The sequence below is a fragment of the Silene latifolia genome, chromosome 5, assembly GCF_048544455.1.
Source record: "Silene latifolia isolate original U9 population chromosome 5, ASM4854445v1, whole genome shotgun sequence".
In the NCBI taxonomy this organism is placed as follows: domain Eukaryota; kingdom Viridiplantae; phylum Streptophyta; class Magnoliopsida; order Caryophyllales; family Caryophyllaceae; genus Silene; species Silene latifolia.
The window spans coordinates 26,775,768-26,790,388 of record NC_133530.1 but is presented as its reverse complement, the minus strand read 5'-3'; the positions used below and the strand labels follow the sequence as shown (position 1 = coordinate 26,790,388).

General features: G+C 39.1%; 1 long non-coding RNA gene across 1 annotated transcript; it reads right to left on the bottom strand.

Moving 5' to 3' along the window:
* Positions 1–1,133: 1,133 nt before the first annotated feature.
* On the bottom strand, positions 1,134–4,578 carry LOC141656022 (uncharacterized). The gene is made up of 3 exons (XR_012548291.1): positions 3,083–4,578; positions 1,449–1,614; positions 1,134–1,316 (listed from the first exon to the last, which is right to left on the bottom strand). It is a non-coding gene; the product is annotated as an uncharacterized LOC141656022 (long non-coding RNA).
* Between the last annotated feature and the right edge of the window lie 10,043 nt (positions 4,579–14,621).

Sequence of the window (14,621 nt, the reverse complement as noted above, 5' to 3'; positions counted from 1 at the left end):
CTAGTTTCGCCCTCCGTGGAACCCGCCACGGGAGGGGATGTGCACATTAATGGGACAGGGTTATCGCTCGGTATGATGAGCGGGGCTTAGGTGGGAACGGCTGCGGTCCCCCCTGGCGTGGCTGGTCCAGTGGGAGTCGGTGTGGAGATTGATTGGAGTGGGTGTGATTGTGTGTGTGACTGATTGTGTTGTGTTGTATTGCTAGATGTCGTTGGTGTTGCCATGTCTTATCTCAGTACTGACCTTGTGTGGTTGATTTGTTGTCTTATGTGTTTGCCGTAATCCCCTATGGTGAGCAGTCTGTCTTAGCAGGTGTTGATATCGTTGATAGCTGGAGTCCGGGCAGGGATGAGTCTTTACGAGATTTGATAGTAATAGCGAGTAGCCTCTGAGTTGTAACTTTTATAATGTTTGTTGGTTTTAAATCACTTGTAATATAACATAATAGTTCTTTTATCGACATTTGATTATTACTGTCCTCGGGCAACCGAGATGGTAATGCCCTTATATGCTAAGGAAGGCCTAGTTAAGGCTCCTCTGGATATGGGGGTGTTACAAAGTGTACTAGTAGAAAAAACCCCTACAGTGGCGGTCAAAAATGACCTTTTATGGCGGTTTTTAAAGGTTTTGGGTGCGTCGTTTATCACGGGGTCGTATATAATTTTGCGGCGGTTGTACAACCGCCACTATAGCTCGCCTACGGTGGCGGTTATTAAACAAAACCGCCATTATAGACTTATATAAAACGACGGTTGTTAGGCAAGAACCGCCACTGTAACTTATCTATAGTGGCGGTTATTGTTTGAAAACCGCCACCATAAGTATTTCAATAATATCATTGCACCACTACATGTTCTCTATAACATCGGTTGTAGATAGAGAACCGTCGCGAAAGGTTAGTATAACGTCGGTTGTTGTTAAAGAACCGCCACTAAAAGTAATTATAACGTCGGTTGTGAGTGAAGAACCGCCAATAAAGGTGAATTAATAGTGGTGTTTCATACTTAACAACCGCCACCATAAATAGATATTTTTTAAAAAAAAATTATTTGATACCGATATTTCGGTAGCAATGTCCTATAGCTTTGACAAGCCAAATAGCAAAATAAACAAACAATACATACAAAACAATGTCAACCAACGAACTTTCATATCATCCGAACAATAATGTCGATGTTCAAAATTATACATCCAAGTGTATAAAAAATCACATACACGTCTTAATTAATAAACTAATCAACATTTCACGTTCTCTAAACATATAATAGCCCACACCTCTTTAACATCTTTTATCTCGTCAATTAACATTGTTGAATCTGCAATAATACATTTATCAAACCAATAGTTAGAAAACAACCTAAACATTATTAAAATCAACATATACGGAGTATACATTTATCAAACCAATAGTTAGAAAAACAACCTAAACATTATTAAAATCAACATACCTTCATTTCTTTGTTTCGTATACATAGTAGCGATCTTCATGTCAATCAAGCAATGATCGCTCACGGTTCGCCGCTACAAAGACGCTCAAGATTCTACACCAAGGCCACAACCATCTACTCACTTGGCTGCCATTTCAACAAAACTTATCTTGATTGCCTTCTTTACCTACAGTGAATTTCATTTAGAAAACTAGAATAACTTCCTTTTTCACGTACTCTGTATTATTCCTAGATAACTATAGATAACTACCAACAGTGACCTATCTTCTCATGTACTGTATTATATATATGTACAAAGTGTTCTTTTGTAATGTAAGAAACCAAAATGTATATTATACCAGGAAGGAGCTAGTTTTCAGCCTTGTAATTTTTAAAATCAATTAAAAAATACTAAGCATTGAGGTGAGTTGTAATTTTCATGGCACTTACTATAACATATGCAAGGTACTACAAGTACTACAGTAGTACTACTTCACACCTGTATATAGTAGTAATTTTTTTTTTAAAAATGTACATAACCTAGAAGTCATTCATTGTAATAATCTTCAGCATTGTACATATGCTCTAAATGTCCTAAACCCCAGGTTAACTTGGAAAGAGTAAAGTTAATAACTCAATCAAAAGCCAAACATGCAACAATATTCCAAAAAACAGCCAAACTGGGAAAATATACCACACACTCTTTCCGTCTCATTTATTTATTTTTTAATCGTAGCAAAACATATGATTGGGGTGAAGGGAGTACATGAAATCAAAGATGAAAGCTTAATGATTCATAAGATATTAACCAGATTCTTGAAACTTTCGAGCAGCATCACTAAAGCATTCCAAATGAATCACCGAAGTGTTGGTTAACTAACGCATCAAATAAAAATGAGCATAAATAAAAAAAATTGAAGTAATTAGATGGCATTATGTAAACCTGGGAAGTCTGAGAGAAGCAAAAAGAGAAGTATAACTGTAAGCAATGGCACGGTAAAGAGTTAACCTTTGGAATAGCAAAGTGTTAACCAGCACTGCCAAATCCAGTTCTAGAAGACAAATTTGGTTCCTCGAATCATATAGTTTCTCAATGAATTTATTATTACCAAATCATATAATATTATTATTAAATAATAAATTCAAACAATATGGGCTCAAATATAGTTTATCAACAATAATTTCAATAACACCACAACAATCAATTGTATGATATTGACAAGATGTTACTCCGTATAATTTTAATGAAGATACGATAATTGATATGTGACATACGTACTCTCGATGTTGTGGCTAAAGCAGAGGCGGGCACACGTGGTTTCAGGAAGACGATTAATATGGGGTAAATATTAGAAGCAGGTAATTATATGACTGTTTGCCGAGAAGATATAGCTGACATGGTTTCAGGAAGATGATTAATACGAGGTAAATAATAGAAGCAGGTAATTAATGCTTGAAGTAGTAAAAATCAGAGAAATAGAGGGATACATTTTCATTCTCAAAAAGCCAAATTAAAACCTTCTCAAGTTTAGGTACAGGAATGTTTGGAAGTAAAACACAGTGTTCCATTTTCCCACCTTTCCTACTTTCAACAAAAACCAACCCTTAAGGAGAATTAAGGAATATGCAAAGTACAAGGGATCAAAAATACTAACCAACGACTAGCTGCGGCACAACTGCATTGGACACAGTGACTAGCTGATATAGCAGAACTTCCATTTGGCACAATCAAGCCATAATCAGAAACGTATCTTGGAAAATTTGAGGCATAAGCTGCAAACCAAAGTCATAAACTCACACAACATGCACACCATCCATAATTTCACTTATTAGTTATCATTATCATTGTGTAAATAATTAATGAAATGTAAATTTGGGGATAATGAATTAATGATAATTAAATTAAACAAAAGAAAGTACAGTGAAGCCAAAACAAGCATAGTTAAAAGAACCAAGCAAAGCGTTAGATTATTTTGAAAACTGAAGTAAAAAAACTGTAGCAATCAATAAGTAAACTGAAGTAAAAGAACATTTTTCAAGACCACTATTGACTAGAAAGGCTAAAATTCAAAAACTGTGACATTGGCATATAATCAAACACATGGTGGGCATTCAGCGTTGAAAAGAGTATCCGCGTTAAGAGACGAAGAAGCTCACAACAACATTAAAAAGAGTGGATTTGCTGACGTTAGGGAGACAGAGAATGCCATTCTAAAAAATCTGCAAAAACAAAAGATCAATTCAAACAAGGCTACAACAATAATCTACTGCCATTTGGAATGGGTGGGCATAACCAAGGCACTCTTTCCTGACCTGGTTGACACTGCAGAATGGTTACATGAATTCAGACAAGGCTACGGCAATAGGCTACAACAAGCTGAAACACAACAACACCTATTTTTAAGTTGATGCTATAGTTACAAAGTCACTGAACTGGTGGAACAGTGGTGTCAAATAAAGCTTAATAGCCAGGATGCTATTCATAAAATCAGGGGAAAAAAGGAAGCATCACCCAATTTATAATTCGAAAAATCAATGAATTATACACAGTGAGTGAAACATTGACAACATCGAAAGAGAAAGTTGTCGAGAAAACTGTACCTAATACTATGAGTGCAATACTAAGAAGTATAATAGACAATGTTTACCATGCAGGAGTCTTTCGCTTTTGCTTATGATGAGCATCATCACCAGCAGGAAAATAAATTTGCCAACATCAGACTTGAAGCGGCATTGAAGAAAATCAAAGATCTTAAATCACAAATCAACAAAAACAATCTAGAGGAGCAAAATCGATATAGTGCAACTCTACCACCAAATTCACATCGTCTAAACAATCAAATTAGATTAAAAATAAAATTAATTAGGGTTTCGGGTATGGGGATGATGAATTAGGGTCTGAATTAGATTAAGAAGATATTATTAATTTAGTGTTTTGAATCATACCGGCTGTGTGTTTGGGAGCAGTTGCAGCCATGATCGGGGCGTTGAATGAAAGCAGCGATGATGGGGATGATGAGAGGCACGACGTTAGCGAGGGTGGCATTGTGGGCGAGCGTGCAGATCTGAAAGGTGTTGAAGGGAGTGAGGGTTATGGTGTTGGCGGTAGAGGGAGTAGAGCATGGGCGTTTCGAGAGAGAAACAACAATGGAGTCTGAGAAATTGAAGAAGACGAAGAAACAGGTTTAAGAGGAAACTAATCGTATAATGCTGAGGAGTTTTTGGAGGTTTTAATTTTTTAATTTTTTAATTTTTTTCTATTAAAGTCGGTTTTAATTAGAGAGTGACACAAAAACATATTATGGCGGTTTTTTAGCCCAAAAAAGTATAACTTTATATTAACTTTTAGCGTCATTCTTAACGTCGGTTGTTAATAAAACCGCCACAATTGACCTATGGTGGCGTTTCCTATTTGGAACCGCCATAAAAAGCTTATGTTATCACGTCGGTTCTTACTTAAACCGCCACTATAAACCTCCTACATACATCAAAATTTCATTCCCGCCAATTTTTTGAGCTTTTCGCGTCGTTTCTATTAGAACCGCCACGATAACTGCGTCGTGATAGGGGTTTTTTCTACTAGTGCGTGGTATCAGAGCAACGATTTTGGAACCTGTAACAAATAAACTTAATGGACGTAGTGAGTCTAATAAAATGAACCTGGTGTATGTATAATGGGAGCCCCACTGATTCTAGATTTTGGGTGAGTAGGTGCCCTCATTTCAAAATCTTGGCCCCATGATACTTAAACCAGTCACAGGGTATGGGAATGTGGAGTCCGTGTGTATATATGTGATGTATATGTTAGTTGTGTCGGAGTTATTTGTGGTTGAGTCTTTGCTAACGTAGAGATGGGTATATTAGTTGCGTTTGGATGCTGTATAGTGAAGTTTTGGCATGATTAGTGAGCTTGTACGATGATTATGAGAAACGTGACAAGAGTTTATTTGATAGAAATGCGTGAAAATGTGAAAGTGTATGCCGTGATATGAAGGTGATCATGCTGGTGTTTGCTTCAGGTTGTTAATAACGGTAATCATATATGAGTTTATAATTCCTAGTGTAGCTATAAAGATGATAGTTAAAGAAGTGTTGAGTTATAATATGAGACATAGCATATAGTAATGCGTATATGCCTTGTTTAGTGGTTGCAACTTTCCGCTGCGTGACGATCGATTTATGTAGAATGATTTGCTTATGATTGAACTTGGAACATGATAGGCCTTAATTTGCTATGTAGAGTATGCATTTATATGACATATGAAAGGATGAATTATCGTTAATTATATGTTTCATGTTGATGTGAACACGAGTTTGGTAGTAATGTGGTAAGATAAGTTTAAGTATGGTAGGATGACGTGATTATGCTTATGAATGACTCGGTAGCAGGTAAACCGAGTTGGGTAATTTGTTGTAGCGTATTATGACATAAAACTTATTTGTTGAGACGATATGGTATGCTTGAGTAATAATGGTAATGCGTGAACGAGCATGATAACTAGTGACGAATCCGAACTTAGTTTGGAATCAACACGCGATATTGTTTTTGCAGGAATCTTCAATTTACTTCGTATTTCTGACCGTATACCTAACTTTACTTGACCGAGTGCGAGCGCTTACTAGACCGAGTAGACCTCACTCGATCTCGTTAGGAAGCTATGGCGTCGAGATGTGGAAATTTTCTGCAGATACTCGACGAAATAGCGCCTACTCGATCGAGTAGAGGGCACTCGATCGAGTACCCTAGACACTCGATCGAGTAGGTTACTGTACAGTGATTCTGCGGGTTTCTTAACACCCCTAATTCTTTCTATTCTTCTCATTCTTTCTTCTTGATTTTGAAACCTAAGCTCCTAAAACCCTCAAAAGCTTCCATAATCTTGTAGTGTGGTGACCGATTTGGGTTGTTCCTTCTTAATTGTTTGCATTCTTTTACTTTCCTAGTTAATCAAGATATGATTTCTTCCCTATTTACATGTTTTTATCACTTTGAACTTGTTAGAATGGTAGGATTGACTGAAATTTCGATTCATATGGGCAAATCATTGCTTTTAATTGTTGTAATATGATTCACATGTTTCCCTTTTCTTGAATGTTGGTGATTAATTGCTTAAACAATAGACTAGAAATCGCGAAATTGGGGACGAATTTTCTAGGGTTTGCAAAAAAATCAAAACTGATTTTGAGTTGTTTTTACATGTTATATGACGAAATTGGACACTATATATGGTACATATCATGTTGAAGGATGAATTTTGGTGATTTTCGTCTTAAAAGTTACCTTAAAACTCCGTCTGAAAAGTGCCCCAAATTGAAATTCGTTTTCTATATCTGAAATTTGGTGTTGAATATTATTGTTTAAGCAAGGGTTAAACTTCGTTATGATAATGGTGATGTTAAATGATGGTGAATGTGTCCAAATAGTTACAGCTGTAGAGACCGTCTGACAAGTCTAATTGAGTTGTTTTGTTTCTAATATTGAAGGTTGATGATGATATGTTTTAAATTACTTTTCTATGAACATGTACAAATACCTCACATGTTATTAGGTGTGTGTATAGAGTAGCATTTGAATCATGCTAGGATGTTAGAATTGGTTGGGTATGTTGTGTTTACCATGCTCAACTTTTCACAACTATTGAATATGAGTTGCTATAAACTGAATGTGCATGTCAAATTGGGAAATTGCTGGTGAAAGTGTGTACCTAGTTTCGTATCCAAGTCCAATTGTATGAATTATGTGCTTTACATGTCTATACAAGTTTGGTTTAAGTTATATGCTGAAACAGATGCCGAGTGTAACACCCCGTAAATTTGAAGACCTTTATTATATTTTAAAAGTAATATTTTAATCTATTTTAATTTAATATTAATTTATTTGAAATAAAATTTATTTGATAAAATATAATCTTATTTTATTTTGAAGAAATGTAATTATTTTTGATAGTTTAGAAATGTTTAAAAGTGAGTTAAACTATATTTAAACCTTTTCCTTTGATAAAATAGATTTCGGATAAAAGTCGTAAAATTGGGATTTTCCCATTTCTTACGGTCGTTGGGTAAACGAGTTTGGATATTGGGCATATGAGTACTTAATCTTTTAGTAAAATCGTGTTTAAGAACTTTAATATTCTCGGAAATCGCGTTCGACGAATATTTCTAATTACCGTCAAAGCAAACCCCAAAACGTAAACAAATGACTCATCTCCCCATGCCTTTTGGCTGGCCACCTACCCTCCATTGTCCCCTCTTTCAACTTTCATTTCCTCCATAATTCACTCTCTCTCTTCCTTTCATCAAACACCAAATTCATCTCAAAAATCCTCCTTACAATCCCTAAATCCACCATAAATCCTTCATTTCTCCACCAAATCTCATAAAAATTATATATTTGGAATCCTCTCTTCAATCCTCATCTCCTAGTAAGCTTTATTTTCATTTCCCCCAATTTTGTTTTAAGGCTCATCTTTTAGGGTTTTCGAATTTAAGCTTAATAATTGTGTTTTTGTTGTTCTTATAGGTGAAGAATTTGAAGATGGGTTAGGTGACTCATATGTGGTTGAAGATGAAGAGTAATTTTGGGTTTTAGAAGCTTTCTCAAGTTATTACTTGTCTCTTTGCTAGCTAAAGGTAACTATTCCGAGTTACTCGACGAATTAATGTCACATTAGTAGTTGTATTTGTTGTTTGTTGTTGTTTGTTGTTGTTTGAAACGATCTTGTTGATAAATGAATGAATGGAGTAAGATGAGTATGCTTATGTTTAATTTATGTTACCCATTTGTATATTATTGTTTGGAACAAATTTGGATGAGGGATTATGTGTTGTGACAAGTCCGTGTTTTGGCTGGAACGCGTCAGTAACGGACCGAGACGGTTTCCAATGTTTCCAAAAATATGACAGATTGAACGGCATCGAAAAATTAGGTGGTTTAGCCACTTGAATCACTCAATTCGGAGTCCGTATGAGTAAATGGCGTCGTTTTATCGATTAAAAATTTATAGAAAAGTTTACCCTTGTGTGAGACGGTTATTTATGCTATTTTATTATGCGAGAATTTTGTGGAATTAGTTATTTTGTAAGTCGGAATATATTTCCTTATGTTGATAGTTTTTCACATGATAGAAATTGGAAATGACATGAGAATGATATTGTGATGAATTTTGTGATTTGGGCCAAAGTAGGCCAAGACTCTGAGCTGGGCCAGATTGACCGAACGAGTTTGGTCAAACTAGGTTTAAACCGGTCAGCCTCGATTTGACCGATGACCCGTCGCGGGACTAGGGTCGAGGGTTTGTCTTTGAGGTAAGATTGGTTGTTATTGTATGTTTTATGTTATGCCTTGATATTTGTAATTATCATTTCACATGTTGGTTATTGGATGCTTTGGATGCCTTATGCTTGAGTCTTGTTGCCTCTTTGCCATTTTAGCTTGTTCTCATGGATTATGGTACCGTTGGTTAGCTGGAATTTGGATTATTATTGATATTGGAGATATTGTTGGATTGTCAGCTGAATATGCTCTTGCATAGCCTTTCATATGCTAGGGTGTGTATGATCATTTGTATGTGCAAGTTTGGACTCTTTGCCCCTCTTATGGTTAAGTGGGTGTCCTACTTGTCTTGTGTGATGTGGGTTAAAGTATTCAAGCTGGGACTAGGTCCTAGGTGAATATTTCGGCCTTCGTCATAGATAGGCCATTATAGTCTTTGACGAGTATATGTTCATCGCTTAATAGCCTTTGTGTCTTAGCTTGGTGGGTTTATATCCAAGTTAGGGCATGACCTCCTGACGTACTCTTAGAATTATGTGGTCAGCTTAAGTACTAGCCAACCCTTTGGTGAACTCCTTAGGGGTACTCATGTGTTGATATCATGGGTCTTGGATGCGGTAGTTTTCCGCATGTCGCTAGGTTTGCGCAGGTTTAGGACTAGGGTGTTTACCTTACCTCGTGGTATAGACTCGAGTTACATAGTGACTATTGACGGTACTAGGAACTTATGCCTGTCTCTAGATATATTGTCCTTTCTTGTTTGATGATTCTATGAATCATAGAAGGTGAGATGCAAGCCGGCTATGGTTGATAGAGTTTGGATTCCCGGATGTTATGTGATTCACATGATAGTGTAGTATGAGTCGGTCTAGTATTCACATGCTAGGACTATGTGTTGTTATATTGTTGTTCACATGATAAGCACGATTGTTTAGCATCTATATGCTAAGGCTATGTGTTATTCATATTCATATTCTTATGTTTACATGTTATATTAATTATGACATTTCGTGGCTGGGAGAACTCGGAGTTACTCCCCACTTACTGTGGCTTTCGTATTTGTATAAAATGCGATTGACAGGTAGGTGATGCATATATTGGGTACATGGACGAGCTAGCGAGCAAAGTAACCTTGGGACCTAGATTGGCTTTATTTTATTGTGACCCTTAAACACTTTTTATGTCATATACTTTTTAGGGACATATGTCTCCCTTTTTCATATTTGGGTTGTATAACTTTGTTTCGCGACTTTAGCGATGTTTTATTTATGAGATTTATTTTAGACCTTGCATGTTTGACACCTTCCCATTTGGATATTTTTATAACGAGTTGAGTTTCGTTTCGGTTTTAAAAATTACAGGTTTTTAACCAAATGAATCTATTACAAACATATCCATGCAGTTTTTATCTAGAATTATGTGTTTACTTTTCCGCAATGAATGAGGGTGTCACACCGAGACTGAACATAGGGACCCGACAAAGCAAAAGGGGGAGGGCTTCACAGCCTGAGACTGGGGAAGGGAGTGGACCCGTGGTACCCGCGGTACCCGCGGTACCGGAGTACCCTTCAGTAGTGTTTGTAGATTTTAAACAGAGAGAGCGTTTTGTGGTTTTGCAAAAACGAAAAATGAGGCCAACTCGGTGTGTGGATACCACACTTCTGACTGATTTGGGAATAGAGACGGATGTTCGTCACATATTTGAGACCTTGGGCTTTACGGGGTTGTATCGGCTGAGGAAACATTCCTACCCTTTCCTTACTTTGGAGTTTATGAGCTCCTTTAGTTATGACCCAGCTGCCCAAACCGTTGAGTTTTGGTTGATGAACACACGTTTCTTGCTTACCATGGACCTTTTTGCTTCTCACCTTGGGTTGGTCAAGCCTCCCAAGGATTCCATCACTGATATCCCTGCTGAGTGCGGTGTCTGCCGCCTAATGCCTTGTCTTACCGTAGCCGGCTCCCACCTCAAGCAACATGCTGATTAATGATGTTCAGCATGTTACATTGAGGATCTTTCTTCGTTCTCTTTCGAACCTCCTTTATAATAGACCGGATATCAGTAAACTGAACAATCATGAGGTGTTGCTTCTGATGTCTTACCTCAACCCGGAGCGGACCGAGAGGGTGGTCTTTAATGCTCCTGCCATAGTCTGCGCTAGCCTTACTTTGATGGCTACTGCCACTTCCCGGTACTTGAGTTGCGGCGCTATCGCCACTCGGTTAGCTGAAAAGCTAACCACCTTTGAGGCTTCTTCCGAGTATGTTCCTCTGGCTACACTGGTGCCTATTATGGACCGTGACTACTACCTCGATCTGAAGTGGTTGAGAACTTTAGCTGATGGCAGCCTTGCTTGGAGGGTGTGAGGCATGAGCTGGATGAAGATTCCGGCTCCTGAGCACCTTCCACCGACAGAGCCGCTAGACCCGGTGGTCATAGTTGTGGACTCCGACGAGGAGGAGGAGGGTGATGATGGACCTCGACAGTTGAGGACGTACCTCATTGATGACACGATTCTCCAGGTGATGCCCGAGCCGAAGAAGGGGGAGAACGCGGCGGTAGTGGAGGAGAGGCCCAGGTTGGGGAGAGGACCCCGTCGAGTGAGAGAGAGAGGACCGCTGAGACTAGACCACGACCGGTAGCACCACCACAGCAGCACCCTTTTCCGTGCTACCCCTACCTTGATACCCCGGAGACGCGATCGAGTTACTTGGCAGAGAGAGTGTCATCTACTTTGACACTCAGGAATATGCACGAGATGGCGTACACTCAGGGGATTGGGACAGAGGGACCGCATCCGGTATGGTGTAGTGGAGTTGGGGACTATAGTGGGGTTTTCCACTCTTACGGGGTGGATCAGTCAGCTTGGGGGACGCCTCAGTCCTTTTCCTTTGGCGGCTTGACCCCATGGTACGTGAGTCCTGGAGCTGGAGCGGGAGTTGATGCAGGTATTGGGTCATCGGGAGCGGGCACCTCGGGAGGCGATGGTGGTGGTGATGAGGTGATGGAGGAGGAGCAGCAGCAGCAGCAGCAGCAGCAGCAGGAGTGATACTCCTGTTCTTTACCTTTGTGTTTTGTTGATGGTAGTCGTCGTTAGATTATGGTAGTTGTTGGTTGTTAGAACTTTTATTTTCGGGTTTGTATGGTTGGCCATAAGGCCGGACTTGCTAGTTTGACTTTGTTGCAGGATTTTGTGAGTCGGGAAGTCATTCCGACTCAAGTTATGTGATGATTATGTATATATATATATGCGGGTTATGACAGGTTTCCAAGGTATTTGACCTGTAGGTACTCGACAGAGTACCCCATACTCGGTCGAGTAGCTGCAGGTGTGACAGAATTGAGGCATTTTGATCTCAGGGCTACTCGATCGAGTAGCCAAGACACTCGATCGAGTAGCGGGCACTCGATCGAGTACCACTACATACTCGATCGAGTAGCGGGCACTCGATCGAGTACCACTACATACTCGATCGAGTAACACTGTTACAGGAACTTTTGAGAAATTAAAATTGTTTAATTGTTATATAATTGCATGTTTGATGTTTAACATGGTTATTAATGAGTAGTAACATATTCGGACCGTTCATTTCATATGTTGGAAGACGTGCTTGGTTTTAAAGGCATATTTGCAACGAATAGTAGAGTTGTGATTCTAATTGCATTCGTTTTACATCCGTTTTGTCCACAACTTATATTTCACCGAATTCCATATATACAAATTCAAATGAGGTGCTTATACTTGCTTGACGGTGACTAGTTGTTCGAATATGGTTGTATATATCTTTATGATTGACTAGTTGTACGAGTAATATGAGTAATGTTAACAATAAATAATATGGTTTTGATTTATGTTACGATGCAAGTAATAGGTAACATGTGTGGTAATTTGGTGGTGAACTTCGGGGACGAAGTTCCTTTTAGAGGGGAAGAGTAATGTCGCAAAATAAAAAGGCTGATTTTGAGATTATGTTGTTGTTCGTTTAAAATGTTTTGTTGTTTATTTACAAAGTTTTCTACTACTTTGATCACATTGATTGTATGAAGTTGTAATTGGTTACCTTAGTCGTTGGGTAATTCATGCGTCGAAGTGGAAGTTGATAGTCGTGGTGCCATGTGTCGTAATAAAATCGCGTTGTTGAGTACTTTAGTGGTGCTAAAGTGACATGTTTCGCGTTGATGGTAGTTGCTACGCGTTGTTGGTGGTTGCTAAGTGAGAAGAGTGTAAACTCGTAGTGTGTTGAGTATTTCAAGTAATATCTTGTATGAGTCGACCTATATAGAGTGACAGTTGATGATGATGACATAGGGGAATGGTATTTCTGGGGAGTAGTGACCTGTGTCGAAAGGGTAGTGATGTCGTTGTGCTCTCGTGTCTTGTGCTTTGAGTTAGGTGAGTTGAACTTCGGGGACGAAGTTCTTTTTAAGGGGGGGAAGACTGTAATACCCGCCCTTTTAGAGACCCTTTGACCAGCGTTGACTGACCTTGGGAGCGGTAATAGTCCTTAGAAGTGCGTGCCAAAGCTATCTTGGGTTGCGAGTTATGTGTGGTACTCGATAAAGTAGAGGCTACTCGATCGAGTAGCGTGGTTACTCGATCGAGCGTGGTTACTCGATCGAGTAGGGGGTCACTCAATCGAGTATGTGGGACACTCGATCGAGTACCGGGTTTTCAGCGAGGGTTTTTAATCGCGTTTTGTTAAATACGCAAATCATTTCCGCCTCATTTCTTCAATCCTTTAGTCGCCTCTTTCCCTTACTTTCACCATAAAACCTCCATGGAAGCCGTTGAAGGTTCTTGTGCCTTAGGAGAGCATAGCTTGAGTCGGGTAGCGGTCTTTTGCCGGGTTTCTCCTTGTAGGTATGTCGTCATCATCATCCGTATCCTTGTCTTTGCAGTTAGAGTTTGCTTGATAGTAATAGATGATTGTGCTGTGGTTATAGGCATTGCTTGATTGCTGGATATGTCGTATGTTGGCATGGATTGGTTGCAGTTGCTTAAAGGTAGGTTCGCCTACTCAGTTTCTGTAGATGGTCTAGTGTGTCGATTGTTGTGATGTATGGGTGTATTGTGGTTGTTGTATATTGTCGTATTCGTATTCGTATTGTGATGGTTGATGGTTGTGATTGTTTGTCTCTGGTTCTCGAGATGCGTTCTCGGCTGAGTGGAGTCACTTGCGGGAGTGGCTTCACGCCCTAGTTTCGCCCTCCGTGGAACCCGCCACGGGAGGGGATGTGCACATTAATGGGACAGGGTTATCGCTCGGTATGATGAGCGGGGCTTAGGTGGGAACGGCTGCGGTCCCCAGCTGGTGGTGGTCAAGTGGACGATCGGTGACGGAGATTGATTGGAGTGGGTGTGATTGTGTGTGTGACTGATTGTGTTGTGTTGTATTGCTAGATGTCGTTGGTGTTGCCATGTCTTATCTCAGTACTGACCTTGTGTGGTTGTTTTGTTGTCTTATGTGTCTGCCGTGATCCCCTATGGTGAGCAGTCTGTTTTAGCAGGTGTTGATATCGTTGATAGCTGGAGTCCGGGCAGCGATGAGTCTTCACGAGATTTGATAGTAATAGCGAGTAGCCTCTGAGTTGTAACTTTTATAATGTTTGTTGGTTTTAAATCACTTGTAATATAACATAATAGTTCTTTTATCGACATTTGATTATTACTGTCCTCGGGCAACCGAAATGGTAATGCCTTTATATGCTAAGGAAGGCCTAGTTAAGGCTCATCTGGATATGGGGGTGTTACAATACCACTCAGATATGATTCCTAACAGGTGTAATTCCTGCGCAAATGCGCGACTTTTTAGATAATAATGTAGAAAGACGTTAAATGTTATATCTTGGTAACATGCTTAAGCGGTATAATAAGAGAGAATATTTGATAGCTTTCACACTAAATAAGATTAACGTTTTA